Here is a 15,736-nt window from a genome sequence, read left to right as displayed (position 1 = left end):
TAATAATGTGCAGTGTTCTCAGTTAGGAGCAACCCATATTCAGGCACTATCCACTCCCTTGGCATCAAAATTTGGACAACAATTCTCATTTGATAGTTGTTCAGTTCAGACATCTATCAGTAATGAAACAGGAAGCAGTTCTTTTCATTTGAAGCTTTATAAGTAAAAAGTAATATTATTAAGTTATATAAACATAGACTTGTGATTAACTGGGTTAAGTTGCCTGACTTAAACTCAAATATGTATGTGTCAAACAACAAACAATATGTAGCGTGATTCTGATAACAGCTTTTAGTACTTATCACTAAGGAACTGGAGAGCCTTTCTTTGGGATGGCTAAAGGATGTGGGTTTTGTCCCACTCAGATTCAGATTCTTTTCTTTCATCATCTATCCTCTGCCATGTCTGCTGTTGTTCTTTTGTGTCCCACTCTGGCCCACCATAAAATGGTCTCTGGTATCTGCAGACAATTATCAGGCCGTCTGTAATTCTCAAAGCTTATATTTTAAAGTATAGTCTTCATTAACAATATTAAAAAAAAAACCTCCCAATTCACAGAGCATTGGGTAGGGTACTAACAAGGGCCTAGCCTTAGGAATGGGGAATAACTAGACCTAGCATAAATGAAGCTTTGGCCCCCCCATCAAAAAGCAAGAGCCAAAAGGATCAAACTGCTTCCAAGTAATTTAACTGTGTCCAAGAGCAATGCTCGAGAATATTTATGGGAATATAAAGTAAAATTCTAGCAGTCACTGAAGGATTGTGAGACTTGCAAACAGGCAGAAAAATATGACTCACAATGAGGAGAAAAAGTAATCAACTGAAATGGATTCAGAACTGATGAAGGTGTTCTTAGAATTAGATGACAAGGACGGTAAAACAGTTGTTATTCTATATGTTCAAAAAGTTAAACAGAGATACAGAATATATAATAAATACCTAAGTCGAACTTTTAAGATTGAAAAGTACAATATATGAAATGAAATATACATTAATGGTATGACCATAGTTTAGCCACTGCAAGAGAAATAGCAATAGAAACTATCCAAAATGAAACAACAGAGGAAAAAGATTCTGAAAAAAAATGAGAAGAGCATGAGTGATCTGTGGGACAACTTCAAGCAGCCTATTATACAGAATGCTTGGGACCAGAAGTGATTCTGATTTTAGACTTTTTCAGATTCTTGAATATTTGCACAATGCATACCAGTTGAGCATTTTAAATCTGAAATCCAAAATGCTACAGTAAGCATTTTCTTTGAGTGTCAGATCACTACTCAAGAAGTTTCAGAGTTTAGAGCATTCCAAATTTCAGATTTGGGGATTAGGGATGCTCAACATGTACATATAGTTCAGATCTACAAAAAGTATGTGTGAGGGGGATTGAAGAGATAATGGCCAAGTTTTTTCTAAATTTTGAAAAAAATTACAAACTCTCAGATTCAATATGCCCAATAAATAAATATGCTCAAGCACAAGAAACATGAAGAAAATATTATAATAACACCAAGTACATCATATTATTCAAATTGCTCAAAACCAGTTTTAAAAATAAAGGAAAAAACAGATATGCCACATACACAGTAACAAAGATAAGGATGACAGCATATTTCTCATCAAAAACAATGCAAGAAGAGAGTGGAGCAACATCTTTAATGTATTGAAGGGAAAAAAAAATGTCAGCCTGTCACAGTGGCTCATGCCTGTAATCCCAGCACTTTGGGAGGCCAAGGCAGGCACATTGCTTCAGCTCAGGAGTTCAAGACCAGCCTGGGCAACATGGCGAAACCCCATCTCTACAAAAAATACAAAAATTTACCAGGCATGGTGGTGCACACCTGTAGTCCTAGCTACTCGGGAGACAGGTGGGAGGATCACCTGAGCCCAGGAGGTCGAGGCATCAGTGAGCTGAGATCACACCTCTGCACTCCAGCCTGGGCAACAGAGTGAGACTCTGTCTTAAACAAAACAAAACACAAAAAAACACAAAATAAACTGTCAACCTAGGATTCTAAGTCCACTTAAACTCTCTTTTAGAAACAAAGGCAAGCTGGGCATGGTGGCTCATGCCTGTAATCCCAGCACTTTGGGAGGCTGAGGCAGGCGGATCATGAGGTCAGGAGTTCAAGACCAGCCTGGCCAACATGGTGAAACCCCGTCTCTACTAAAAATACAAAAATTAGCCAGGTGTGGTGGTGTGCACCTGTAATCCCAGCTACTCAGGAGGCTGGGGCAGGAGAATCGCTTGAACCTGGGAGCCAGAGGTTGCAGTGAGATTGTGCCATTGCACTCCAGCCTGGGCAACAAAGTGAGACTCTGTCTCAAAAAATAAAAATAAAAACAAAGGCAAACTGAAGACTGTTAGACATACGAAAGCTGAAAGAAAGCAGCCAGACACAGGTGGCTTCCCTGATGAATTCTGCCAAATCTTGAAGAAAGAAAGAAAACCAATTCTATACAAACTGTTCCAGAAAATTGAAGAGGAGAGAATACTTCCTAGTCATTCTATGAGATCAGCATTATTCTGATACCAAAACCAAAGACATTAAAAGCAAGGAAAGAAAAACAAACTGCAGTCTAACATCACTCATTAACATAGATACAGACATTCTTAACAAAATTTTAGCAAATCAAATCCAAAATAATACACCATGACCAAGTGGGGCTTATCTTGGAAATTCAAGGTTAGTTTAACGTTTGAAAAGCAATCATTGTAATTCATCATATTAACAAACAAGGGAAAAAACATGATCACCTCAATAGATATAGAAAAAGCATTTGACAAAATTCAAAATCTATTACTGGTAAGAAAAAAAAATGAAGGGAACTTCCTTAGCTTGATAAAGGGTATCCACACAAAGTCTCTAACAGCTAATGTCATACTTAAGGGTAAAAGGCTGAATGCTTTTTTCCTAAGATCAGGACAAAGAAAGGATGTTCATTTTCACCACTTCTATTCAACACTATACTGAAGGTTTGGCTACTGCATTCAGACAAGGAAAAGAAATAAAAGGCATTCAGATTGAAAAAGAAAGATGCAACTATCTTTATATGTAGGAGATAAGATTTTCTGTTGTGATAGGCTGAATAATGGCACCCCAAAGAAGTTCATGTCCTAAGCTGTGAATTGACACGTGTGAATGTTACCTTATATGGCAAAAAGGATTTTGCAGATGTGACTAAATTAAGGATCCCGAGATGAGGGAGTTATCATGGATTATCCATGTAGACCAATGTAATCACAAAGATCCTTATAAGAGGAAGACAGGAAGTGAGAGAGAAGATGCTTTTAAGCTGGCTTTGAAGATAGAGAAAAGGACCAAGAGCCAACCCTAGAAGTGGAGGAGCAGGAATGGATTCTCTCCTGGGGCCTCCAGAAAGAATTAAGCCTGCCAACAAATTCACAGTAGCCCCATAAAACTCTCTGGGCTTCTGATCTCCAAAACTGTAAGAAAATACATGTTTGTTGTTTTAAGCCACTATATTTGTGGTAATTTGTTAAGCAACATTATGAAATTAATACATCTATGTAGAAAAGCCAATGGAATCAACAAAAAAAAGCTACTAATAATTGAATTTAGCAAAGTTTCAGGACATAAAATCAGTATTCAAGAACCAATTTTATTTCTATGTGTAAGCAATAGACAATCAGAAATTGATTTTTAAATGCCTTTCAAAATAGGATCAAGAATATGTAATATGAAGGGATAAATTTAGCAAAAGATCCAGGAACAATACACTAAAAACTACAAAACTGTGCTGACAAAAATTGAAGAAAGCTTACATAAATGGACAGATAGATATACCAGGCCAGGCGTGGTGGCTCACGCCTGTAATCCCAGCACTTTGGGAGGCCGAACTGGGCGGATCATGAGGTCAGGAGATCAAGACCATCCTGGCTAACACGGTGAAACCCTGTCTCTACTAAAAATACAAAAAATTGGGCCAGGCTCGGTGGCTCACGCTTGTAATCCCAGCACTTTGGGAGGCCGAGGCGGGCGGATCATGAGGTCAGGAGATCGAGACCACGGTAAACCCCATCTCTACTAAAAATACAAAAAAATTAGCCGGGTGTGGTGGCGGGCGCCTGTAGTCCCAGCTACTAGGAGAGGCTGAGGCAGGAGAATGGCGTGAACCTGGGAGGCGGAGCTTGCAGTGAGCCGAGATTGCGCCACTGCACTCCAGCCTGGGTGACAGAGCGAGACTCTGTCTCAAAAAAAAAAAAAAAAAAAATACAAAAAATTAGCCAGGCGAGGTGGCAGGTGCCTGTAGTCCCAGCTACTCAGGAGGCTGAGGCAGGAGAATGGCGTGAACTTGGGAGGCGGAGCTTGCAGTGAGCCGAGATCACGCCACTGCACTCCAGCCTGGGCGACAGAGTGAGACTCCGTCTCAAAAAAAAAAAAAAAAAAAAAAAAGATATACCATGGCTGAGTATGGTGGCTCACGTCTATAATCCTAGCAGTTTGGGAGGCCGAGTCAGGCGGATCACTTGAGGTCAGGAGTTCGAGGCAGCTTAGCCAACATGGTGAACCCTCTTCTCGACTGAAAATATAAAAATTAGCCAGGCGTGGTGGTGTGTGCCTGTAATCCCAGCTGCTGGCAAGGCTGAGACACGAAAATCATTTGATCTTGGGCAGTGAGCCAAGATTGTGCCACCGCACCCCAGCCTAGGTGACAGAGCAAGGCTCCATCTCAAAAAAAAAAAAAGTAGATATACCATGTTCATATGTCAGAAGACTTAATATTATTATATCAATTCTCCCCAAATTTATCTACAGATTCCATATAATCAAAATTAAAAACCCAGCAGACTGTTTGGTAGAAACTTATAAATTGATCCTAACATTCATTTGAAAATGCAGAGTACTTAAAATAATGAAAACAAATTTTAGAAAGAATAACCAAGTAAGAGAATTAATACATTTGATTTCAAGATTAATTAATTATAAAGTTATAGCTATCAAAATAGTGGCATTGGCACAAAACAGCAAATAGATTAATAGAACACAAGAGAGTCCAGAAATAGAGCCACACATATATGGACAATTGATTATTGACAAATCTACAGAGGCAATTTAGTGGAGAAAGGACAGTCGTTTTAATCAATAGTGCTGGAACAATTGGAGATCCATATGCAAAATAATGAACTTTGAACCAAACCTCACATGATATACCAAAACTAACTTAAAATGTATTATAGGCCTAAATGTACATTACAAAACTTCTGGAAAAAACCTAAGAGAGAATCTTTGAGACCTTGGATTAGGCAAAAATTTCTTAGACATCACACCAAAAGCAGAATCCATAGAGAAAAAGAATGATAAATTGGCCTTCATCAAAAGTAAGAACTAAACTATTTAAAAAAAAAAACACTATTAAGAGAATGAAAAGACAAACTTGAATAAAATATTTGCAAATCACATATCTGATGCAAGTCCTTATATCCAGAATATATAAAGAACTCTTAATACTCAATGAGAAAACAAACAACCCATTTTTTTAGTGGGCAGAAGATTTTAACAGACACCAGATACTTCACCAAATAAAGTATACAGATGGCTAATAGGTACATGAAAAGACGTTCAACCTCATTAGTCATTAAAGAAGTAAAAATTTAAATCACAATGAGACACTATTAGATAATGATTAGAATGCCTAAAATCAAAGACTGACCATACCAAGTGTTAGCTAGGGTGCAGAATAACTTGAACTCTTATATACTGCTTGTGGGAATATAACTTGGTACAACCACTTTGGAAAACAGTTTGGCAATTTCTTAAACAGATAAATATGCACCTACCATAGCACCCAGTCCTTCCACTCCTAGGAATTTATCCCAGACAAAGGAGAGCACATGCCCATTCAAAGACTTGATGAGTGGTCACAGCAGCTTTATTTGTAATAGCTCCAAATTGGAAACCATTCAGTAATTCATCAACATAGGAGGAGGGGTGACTGCAGTCTCTGCAAACCAGCAGACTTAGCCTCTCCTCTTGGTAGTTCTGAGGAATCCAGGCAGCCCAGATGAGTGGGTTTCCCTTCAGGAAAACATACCCTCTCCACCAAGGGACAAAGTGCTTCTTTAAATGGGTCCGGCTCCCTATGCCACCCAACTGGGTGAGACCCTCTAACAGGGGTTGTTAGACATTCTATACAGGAGCGATTCTACTGGCATCAGGTTGGTGTTCCTCAAGGTCAAAAGTCCCAGAAGAAGGAGCAGGCACCCATCTTTGCTGCTGTCTAGCCCTCTCAAGTAACATCTTCAGGCATGGGGGCAAATCAGATGAGTAGTGTCTGAAGTGAACCCCCAGCAAACTTCAGCAGCCCTACAGAAGAGGGACCTGACTATTGAAAGCAAAACAAACAAGTAGAAAGTGACAACAACAGCATCAACAACAACAAAAAGGCCCCCACAAAAACCCCATCCAAGGGTCAGCAGCCTCAAAGACCGAAACTTGACAAACTCACGAAGATAGAAAGAATCAATGAAAAAATGCTGAAAACCCAAAAGGTCAGAGTGCATCTTCTCCTCCAAATGAATGCAGTGTTTCTCCATCAAGGGCACAGAACTGGACGGAGGATCAGATGGATGAATTGACAGAAGTAGCCTTCAGAAGATGGGTAATAAAAAATTAAGATGAGTTAAAGGAGCAGGTTAACCTTGATAAAAGTTTAGAGCAATTGCTAACTAGAATAATCAGTTTAGAGAGGAACATAAATGACCTGATGGAGCTGAAAAACACAGCATGAGAACTTTGTGAAGCATATACAAGTATCAACGGTTGAACTGACCAAGCAGAAGAAAGGATATTGGAGTTTGAAGAACACCTTACTGAAATAAGACATGCAGACAACAATAGAGAAAAAAGAATGAAAATGAATGAACAAAGCCTCCAAAAAATGTGGGACTTCATAAAAAGACGAAACCTACAATTGATTAGAGTACCAGAAGGAGACAGGGAGAATGGAAACAAGCTGGAAAACTGGAAAACACACTTCAGGATATTATCCAGGAGAACTTCCTCAATCTAGCGAGACAGGCCAACATTCAAATTCAGGAAATACAGAGAACACCATTAAGATACTCCATGAGATCAACCCCAAAACACATAATCATCAGATTCTCCATGGTTGAAATGAAGGAAAAACTGTTAAGGGCAGCCAGAGAGAAAGGTCAGGTAACATACAAAGGGAAGCCGATCAGACTAACAGTGGACCTCTCAGCAGAAACTCTACAAAACTTAAGAGACTGGGGGCCAATATTCAACATTCTTAAAGAATTTTCAACCCAGACTTTCATATCCAGCCAAACTAAGCTTCATAAGCAAAGGAGAAATAAAATCCTTTCCAGACAAGCAGATGCTGAGGGATTTCATTACCACCAGGCCTGCCCTGCAAGAGCTCCTGAAAGACGCGCTAAATATGTACTGGAAGGGAAAAACTGGTACCAGCCACTGCAAAAATACACCAAAATATAAAGACCAATGACACCAGAAAGAAACTGCATCAACTAGTGTGCAAAATAAGCAAATAGCATCATGATGACAGGATCAGAGTCACACATATCTATACTAACCTTAAATGTAAATAGGCTAAATGCCCCAATTCAAATACACAGAATGGCAAGCTAGATAAAGAACCAAGATCTATTGGTATGCTGTCTTCAAGAGACTCATCTCACATGCAAAGATACACACAGGCTCAAAATAAAGGGATGGAGGAAAATTTACCAAGCAAATGGAAAGCCAAAAAAAGCAGGAGTCACAATCTTAGTCTCTGACCAAACGGACTTGAAACCAATAAAGATCAAAAAAGACAAAGAAGGGGACTATATAATGGTAAAGGGAACAATTCAACAAGAAGAGCTAACTATTCTAAATATATATGCACCCAATACAAGAGCAGCCAGATTCATAAAACAAGTTCTTAGAGACCTACAAAGAGACTTAGAATCCCACACAATAATAGTGGGAGACTTTAACACCCCATTGTCAGTATTAGATCATTGAGACAGAAAATTAATGAGGATATTCAGGACTTAAACTCAACTCTGGATCAAGTGGACCTAGTTGACGTCTACAGAACTCAATACCCCAAATCAATAGAATATATATTCTTCTCAGTGCCACATGGCACTTATTTTAAAATAAAACACATAATTGGAAGTAAAACACTCCTCAGCAAATGCAAAAGAACTGAAATCATAACAAACAGTCTCTCAGACCACAGTGTAGGCAAATTAGGATTCAGGATTAAGAGACTCACTCAAAATCACACAATTTCATGGAAATTGAACAACCTGCTCCTGAATGATTCCTGGGTAAATAATGAAATAAGGCAGAAATCAAGAAGTTCTTTGAAACCAATGAGAACAAAGAGACAATGTACCTGAATCTCTGGGACACAGCTAAAGCAGTGTTAAGAGGGAAATTTATAGCACTAAATGCCCACATCAGAAATCTAGAAAGATCTCAAATCAGCACCCTAACATCACAATGAAGAGAGCTAGAGAAGCATCAGCAAGCTAATCCAAAAGCTAGCAGAAGACAAGGAATAACTAAGATAAGAGAAGAATTGAAGGAGATAGGGACACAAAAAAACCTTCTGAAATATCAATGAATCCAGGAGCTGATTTTTTTAAAAATTAACAAAATAGATAGACCACTAGCTAGACTATTGAGAGAGAGGAATCAAATAGACACAATAGCAAATGATAAAGGGGATATCACCACTGACCCCACAGAAATACAAATTGCTGGGCTGAGTGCGGTGGCTCATGCCTGCACTCCCAGCACTTTGGGAGGCCAAGGCGGGCAGATCACCTGAGGTCAGGAGTTCGAGACAAGCCTGGCTAACATAGGGAAACCCTGTCTGTACTAAAAATACAAAAATTATCTGGGCATGGTGGTGCACGTCTGTAATCCCAGCTACTCGAGAGGCTGAGACAGGAGAATAGCTTGAGCCTGGGAGGAGGAGGTTGCAGTGAGCAGAGATCATACTATTGCACTCCATCCTGGGCTACAGAATGAGACTCTGTCTCAAAAAAAAAAAAAAAAGAAATACCAACTACCATCAGAGAATATTAACACCTCTATGCAAATAAACTAGAAAATCTAGAAGAAATGAATAAATTCCTGCACACATACACCCTCCCAAGACTGAATCAGGAAGAAGTTGACTCCCTGAATAGACCAATAACAAGTTCTGAAATTGAGGAGGTAATTAATAGCCTACCAACCATAAAAAGCTCAGAATCAGATGAATTCACAGCTGAATTATACCAGAAATACAAAGAGGAGCTGGCACCATTACTTCTGAAACTATTCCAAACAATTGAAAAGGAGGGACTCCTCCCTAATTCATTTTATGAAGCATCAGCCTGATACCAAAACCTGGCAGAGACACAACAAAACAAGAAAGCTTCAGCCAATATCCCTGATGAACACCAATTCCAAAATCCTCAATAAGATAACTGTCAAACAGAATCCAGCAGTGCATCAAAAAATGTATCCACCAAGATCAAGTCGGCTTCATCCCTGGGATGCAAGGCTGGTTCAACATACACAAATCAATAAATGTAATAATCTATCACATAAACAGAACCAAAGACGAAAACCACATGATTATCTTAATAGATGCAGAAAAGGCCTTTGATAAAATTTAACATCCCTTCATGTTAAAAACTCTCAATAAACTAGGTATTGATGGAACATATCTCAAAATAATAAGAGCTATTTATGACAAAGCCACAGCGAATATCATATTGAATGGGCAAGAGCCGGAAGCGTTCCCTTTGAAAACCAGTACAAGACAAGGATACCTTCTCTCACCACTCCCATTCAACATAGTATTGTAAGTTCTGGCCAGGACAATCAGGCAAGATAAAGAAATAAACGATATTCAAATAGGAAGAGAGGAAGTGAAGTTGTCTCTGCTTGCCAATGACATGATATTATGTCTAGAATACCCCATTATTTCAGCCCCAAAACTTCTTGAACCGATAAGCAACTTCAGCAAAGTCTCAGCATACAAAATCAATGTGCATAAATCACAAGCATTCCTTTACACCAACAATAGGCAAGCAGAGAGCCAAATCATGAATGAACTCTGATTCACAATCACTACAAAGAGAATAAAATACCTAGGAATACAGCTAACAAGGGATAGGAAGGACCTCTTCAAGGAGAACCACAAACCACTGCTCAAGGAAATAAGAGAAGACACAAATACATAGAAAAGCTTTCCATCCTCATGGATAGGAAGAATCAATATCATGAAAATGGCCATAACACCCAAAGTAATTTATAGATTCAATGCTATTCCCATCAAACTACAATTGACATTTTCACGGAATTAGAAAAAGCTATTTTAGGATGGGTGGAGCCAAGATGGCCGAATAGGAACAGCTCCAGTCTACAGCTCCCAGCGTCAGCAGCACAGAAGACCAGTGATTTCTGCATTTCCGTTTGAGGTACTGGGTTCATCTCACTAGGGAGTGCCAAACCGTGGGTGCAGGACAGTCGGTGCAGCACACTGTGTGCAAGCCGAAGCAGGGCGAGGCACTGCCTCACTCGGGAAGCGCAAGGGGTCAGGGAGTTCCCTTTCCTAGTCAAAGAAAAGAGTAACAGATGGCACCTGGAAAATCGGGTCAGTCCCACCCTAATACTGCGCTTTTACAATGGGCCAGGAAAACGGCACACCAGGAGATTGTGTCCCCCACCTGGCTCGGAGCCTCCTATGCCCACGGAATCTCGCTGATTGCTAGCACAGCAGTCTGAGATCAAACTGCAAGGCGGCAGCGAGGCTGGGGGAGGGGTGCCCGCCATTGCCCAGGCTTGCTTAAGTAAACAAAGCAGCCAGGAAGCTCAAACTGGGTGGAGTCCACCACAGCTCAAGGAGGCCTGCCTGCCTCTGTAGGCTCCACCTCTGGGGGCAGGGCACAGACAAAAATTCAGCAGGAACCTCTGCAGACTTAAATGTCCCTGTCTGACAGCTTTGAAGAGAGTAGTGGTTCTCCCAGCATGCAGCTGGATATTTGAGAACGGACAGACTGCCTCCTAAAGTGGGTCCCTGACCCCCGAGCAGCCTAACTGGGAGGCATCCCCCAGTAGGGACAGACTGACACCTCACCCAGCCGGGTACTCCTCTGAGACAAAACTTCCAGAGGAACTATCAGACAGCTGAGTTTGTGGTCTCACGAAAATCCACTGTTCTGCAGCCACCGCTGCTGACACTCAGCCAAACAGGGTCTGGAGTGGACCTCTAGCAAACTCCAACAGACCTGCAGCTGCGGGTCCTGTCTGGTAGAAGGAAAACTAACAAACAGAAGACATTCACACCAAAAACCCATCTGTACATCACCATCATCAAAGACCAAAAGTAGATAAAACCACAAAGATGGGGAAAAAACAGAGCAGAAAAACTGGAAACTCTAAAAAGCAGAGCACCTGTCCTCCTCCAAAGGAACGCAGTTCCTCACCAGCAACAGAACAAAGCTGGATGGAGAATGACTTTGACGAGTTGAGAGAAGAAGGCTTCAGACGATCAAACTACTCCGAGCTATGGGAGGAAATTCAAAACAATAGCAAAGAAGTTAAAAACTTTGAAAAAAAATTAGACGAATGGATAACTAGAATAACCAATGGAGAGAAAGGCTTAAAGGAGCTGATGGAGCTGAAAGCCAAGTTTCGAGAACTACGCGAAGATTGCAGAAGCCTCGGGAGCTGATGTGATCAACTGAAAGAAAGGGTATCAGTGATGGAAGATGAAATGAATGAAATGAAGCGAGAAGGGAAGTTTAGAGAAAAAAGAATAAAAAGAAATGAACAAAGCCTCCAAGAAATTTGGGACTATGTGAAAAGACCAAACCTACGTCTGATTGGTGTACCTGAAAATGACCAGGAGAATGGAACCAAGTTGGAAAACACTCTGCAAGATATTATTCAGGAGAACTTCCCCAATCTAGCAAGGCAGGCCAACATTCAGATTCAGGAAATACAGAGAACGCCACAAAGATACTCCTCGAGAAGAGCAACTCCAAGACACATAATTGTCAGATTCACCAAAGTTGGAATGAAGGAAAAAATGTTAAGGGCGGCCAGAGAGAAAGGTCAGGTTACCCACAAAGTGAAGCCCATCAGACTAACAGCTGATCTCTCGGCAGAAACTCTGCAAGCCAGAAGAGAGTGGGGACTGATATTCAACATTCTTAAAGAAAAGAATTTTCAACCCAGAATTTCATATCCAGCCAAACTAAGCTTCATAAGTGAAGGAGAAATAAAATCCTTTACAGACAAGCAAATGCTGAATGATTTTGTCATCACCAGGCCTGCCCTAAAAGAGATCCTGAAGGAAGCACTAAACATGGAAAGGAACAACCGGTACCAGCCCCTGCAAAAACATGCCAAATTGTAAAGACCATCGAGGCTAGGAAGAAACTGCCTCAACTAACGAGCAAAATAACCAACTAACATCATAATGACAGGATCACATTTACACATAACAATATTAACTTTAAATGTAAATGGGCTAAATGCTCCAATTAAAAGACACGGACTGGCAAACTGGATAAGGAGTCAAGACCCATCAGTGTACTGTATTCAGGAAACCCATCTCACGTGCAGAGACACACATAGGCTCAAAATAAAGGGATGGAGGAAGATCTATCAAGCAAATGGAAAACAAAAAAAGGCAGGGGTTGCCATCCTAGTCTCTGATAAAATAGACTTTAAACCAACAAAGATCAAAAGAGACAAAGAAGGCCATTACATATTGGTAAAGGGATCAATTCAACAAGAAGAGCTAACTATCCTAAATATATATGCACGCAACACAGGAGCACCCAGATTCATAAAGCAAGTCCTGAGTGACCTACAAAGGGACTTAAACTCCCACACAATAATAATGGGAGATTTTAACACCCCACTGTCAACATTAGACAGATCAACGAAACAGAAAGTTAACAAGGATATCCAGGAATTGAACTCAGCTCTGCACAAAGTGGACCTAATAGATGTCTACAGAACTCTCCACCCCAAATCAACAGAATATACATTTTTTTCAGCACCACACCACACCTATTCCAAAATTGACCACATAGTTGGAAGTAAAGGTCTCCTCAGCAAATGTAAAAGAACAGAAATTATAACAAACTGTCTCTCAGACCACAGTGCAATCAAACTGGAACTCAGGATTAAGAAACTCACTCAAAACCGCTCAACTACATGGAAACTGAACAACCTGCTCCTGAATGACTATTGGGTACATAATGAAATGAAGGCAGAAATAAAGATGTTCTTTGAAACCAATGAGAACAAAGACACAACATACCAGAATCTCTGGGACACATTCAAAGCAGTGTGTAGAGGGAAATTTATAGCACTAAATGCCCACGAGAGAAAGCAGGAAACATCCAAAATGACACCCTAACATCACAATTAAAAGAACTAGAAAAGCAGGAGCAAACACATTCAAAAGCTAGCAGAAGGCTAGAAATCACTAAAATCAGAGCAGAACTGAAGGAAATAGAGACACAAAAAACCCTTCAAAAAATTAATGAATCCAGGAGCTGGTTTTTTGAAAAGATCAACAAAATCAATAGACCACTAGCAAGACTAATAAAGAAGAAAAGAGAGAAGAATCAAATAGATGCAATAAAAAATGAAAAAGGGGTTATCACCACCGATCCCACAGAAATACAATCTACCGTCAGAGAATACTACAAACACCTCTACGCAAATAAACTAGAAAATCTAGAAGAAATGGATAAATTCCTCGACAAATACACCTTCCCAAGACTAAACCAGTATGAAGCTGAATCTCTGAATAGACCAATAACAGGATCTGAAATTGTGGCAATAATCAACAGCTTACCAACCAAAAAGAGTTCAGGACCTGATGGATTCACAGCCGAATTCTACCAGAGGTACAAAGAGGAACTGGTACCATTCCTTCTGAAACTATTCCAATCGATAGAAAAAGAGGGAATGCTCCCTAACACATTTTATGAGGCCAGCATCATCCTGATACCAAAGCCTGGCAGAGACATAACCAAAAAAGAGAATTTCAGACCAATATCCTTGATGAACATTGATGCAAAAATCCTCAATAAAATACTGGCAAACCGAATCCAGCAGCACATCAAAAAGCTTATATATCATAATCAAGTGGGCTTCATCCCTGGGACACAAGGCTGGTTCAACATACGCAAATCAATAAATGTAATCCAGCATATAAACAGAACCAAAGACAAAAACCACATGATTATCTCAATAGATGCAGAAAAGGTCTTTGACAAAATTCAACAGCCCTTCATGCTAAAAACTCTCAATAAATTAGGTATTGATGGGACGTATCTCGAAATAATAAGAGCTATCTATGACAAACCCACAGCCAATATCATACTGAATGGGCAAAAACTGGAAGCATTCCCTTTGAAAACTGGCACAAGACAGGGATGCCCTCTCTCACCACTCCTATTCAACAGTGTGCTGGAAGTTCTGGCCAGAGCAATCAGGCAGGAGAAGGAAATAAAGGGTATTCAATTAGGAAAAGAGGAAGTCAAATTGTCCCTGTTTGCAGATGACATGATTGTATATCTAGAAAACCCCATGGTCTCAGCCCAAAATCTCCTTAAGCAGATTAGCAACTTCAGCAAAGTCTCAGGATACAAAATCAATGCACAAAAATCACAAGCATTCTTGTACACCAATCACAGACAAACAGAGAGCCAAATCATGAGTGAACTCCCATTCACAATTGCTTCAAAGAGAATAAAATACCTAGGAATCCAACTTACAAGGGATGTGAAGGACCTCTTCAAGGAGAACTACAAACCACTGCTCAATGAAATAAAAGAGGATACAAACAAATGGAAGAACATTCCATGCTCATGGGTTGGAAGAATCAATATCGTGAAAATGGCCATACTGCCCAAGGTAATTTATAGATTCAATGCCATCCCCATCAAGCTACCAATGACTTTCTTCACAGAATTGGAAAAAACTACCTTAAAGTTCATATGGAACCAAAAAAGAGCCTGCATCGCCAAGTCAATCCTAAGCCAAAAGAACAAAGCTAGAGGCATCACACTACCTGACTTCAAACTATACTACAAGGCTACAGTAACCAAAACAGCATGGTACTGGTACCACAACAGAGACATAGATCAATGGAACAGAACAGAGCCCTCAGAAATAATGCTGCATATCTACAACTATCTGATCTTTGACAAACCTGACAAAAACAAGCAATGGGAAAGGATTCCCTTTTTAATAAATGGTGCTGGGAAAACTGGCTAGCCATATGTAGAAAGCTGAAACTGGATCCCTTCCTTACACCTTATACAAAAATTAATTCAAGATGGATTAAAGACTTACATGTTAGACCTAAAACCATAAAAACCCTAGAAGAAAGCCTAGGCAATAAATACCATTCAGGACATAGGCGTGGGCAAGGACTTCATGTCTAAAACACCAAAAGCAATGGCAACAAAAGCCAAAATGGACAAATGGGATCTAATTAAACTAAAGAGCTTCTGCACAGCAAAAGAAACTACCATCAGAGTGAACAGGCAACCTACAGAATGGGAGAAAATTTTTGCAACCTACTCATCTGACAAAGGGCTAATATCCAGAATCTACAATGAACTCAAACAAATTTACAAGAAAAAACAAACAACCCCATCAAAAAGTGGGCGAAGGACATGAACAGACACTTCTCAAAAGAAGACATTTAT

General features: G+C 40.0%; 1 protein-coding gene across 2 annotated transcripts in view; it reads left to right on the top strand.

Moving 5' to 3' along the window:
* The window catches only part of AK9 (adenylate kinase 9), a 229,600-nt gene that overhangs the window by 149,734 nt on the left and 64,130 nt on the right, over positions 1-15,736 (top strand). The window lies entirely within an intron of this gene.

This window comes from Symphalangus syndactylus, chromosome 2, assembly GCF_028878055.3.
Source record: "Symphalangus syndactylus isolate Jambi chromosome 2, NHGRI_mSymSyn1-v2.1_pri, whole genome shotgun sequence".
Taxonomy (NCBI): domain Eukaryota; kingdom Metazoa; phylum Chordata; class Mammalia; order Primates; family Hylobatidae; genus Symphalangus; species Symphalangus syndactylus.
This window is presented reverse-complemented; position numbering and strand designations above follow the sequence as displayed.